Below are 1539 nucleotides of genomic sequence, written 5' to 3' on the forward strand. Positions count from 1 at the left end.
ATGAAATGTATTATTTGTCATTCTAGTTTTCATCATTGCAGCCTTCAACTTAGGCATTCTACTGGTGGTATTTGGCTGTCTCAACTATTCCAGGCCTCAGCTTACCCATATATAAAATGGGAGCACTGGGGTCTCCACATGTCTCCTAGAGTCATCCAGGTGTAAAAGCTGGCTCTTTAATTTTTTTTTAATTATTGAATTTATTGGTATGACATTGGTTAATAAAATTATACAGGTTTCAGGTGTACAATTCTATAAAACATCATCTGTATATTGCATTGTGTGTTCACTACTTCAAGTCAAGTCTTCTTTTGTCACCATTTATCCTCCATTTACCCTCTTCTACCTCCCGCAACCCACCCCTTTTCCTCTGGCAATCATCAAACTGCTGTCAATGTAAAAATATGGAAGGCTTCCAGAATTTGCATGTCATCCTTGCACAGGGGCCATGCCAATCTTCTCTGTATCATTCCCTTTATAGTACATGTGCTGCCAAAACGAGCACAAACCTGCCCCTTTTCACAGTCACTTTTGTAGCCTTAACCAACACATCTTGTGTTCACCAATGATAAACATAGAGCAGAACCCATAAAAAGCTATTAAAGCTACTGTGACATGATTTTTAGGGCCTAGATTTAAAAAAATAATAATAACTAGACAACTACCACACAGAAACCCTCACTGTCTCTGATATCTCCTCAAATATGAATAAGAATGTATGATAGTGTGTTGAGCTAGTCAGATACATCAGAGGTTCCGGATCCTCTTTCTCTCTTCAAACCTACCTCTGGCTGACATGTTCCTATGCTGAAGGTTTGCTGAGGTCCTTAGGTACCCTTCAAAAAGCTTAGATTTTTTTTTGTCTTGTTTAAAGATTAATGAGAAGAAAGGGCTGTAAGATTGGGAGTACCATTCTTAAATATCATTTCCCATCTCTTATCTCATTTAATCTTTGCAGCCCTGTGAGATAGATAATATTTTCTCTATCTCATGGAACGGAAGTGAGAAACTGGTGGCTCAGATAAGTTAAGTAACTCGGGCAAGGGCACTCAATAATACCTTTTGAAAGAGTTTTAAGCATTATGTTTATTTCTAAAGTGAAGTCATATTTATAGGTATTGAAACACAAACAGCTTCTATCAGTGGTTCTCAAAGTGTGGTTTCCTCAGCAGCAGCACCTGCTGAGACATTATTAGTAATGCCCGCTCTGGACTTCAGCTTTGGTGTACTGATGCAGAAGTTTCAGGACCCAGCACTGTTTTCATAATGCCTGCAGGGAAGCTGGCGCACATTTAGGTCTGAAAGCCACTGGTTACCTCCATCCTCTTCATTCTGGTCTGCTCTTCAGCCACCAATAGCAAGTGCTGGCGAGTTTTAGTACAAACAGGAAGAAGTCTTGGGCTCCCCAAGGACACACTGTCTTCTTGGGGATCCAGCGGTTTTTGCGAGGCTGAGAACTTTTCTGTGCTCTCTTGGTTCTCCCCCTTCTGGATAGAAAACATTTCTAGCCAGTGCCCTTATTGCCATTCTGCTTCTTTC

At 40.5% G+C, this 1539-nt stretch overlaps 1 non-coding gene across 1 annotated transcript; it reads right to left on the reverse strand.

Annotated features, from left to right (window-relative positions):
* Positions 1-398: 398 nt before the first annotated feature.
* LOC114228318 (U6 spliceosomal RNA) lies at positions 399-505 on the reverse strand. Its single transcript, XR_003614463.2, has one exon. It is a non-coding gene; the product is annotated as a U6 spliceosomal RNA (small nuclear RNA).
* Between the last annotated feature and the right edge of the window lie 1034 nt (positions 506-1539).

This window comes from Eptesicus fuscus, chromosome 20 (genome assembly GCF_027574615.1).
Source record: "Eptesicus fuscus isolate TK198812 chromosome 20, DD_ASM_mEF_20220401, whole genome shotgun sequence".
NCBI lineage: Eukaryota > Metazoa > Chordata > Mammalia > Chiroptera > Vespertilionidae > Eptesicus > Eptesicus fuscus.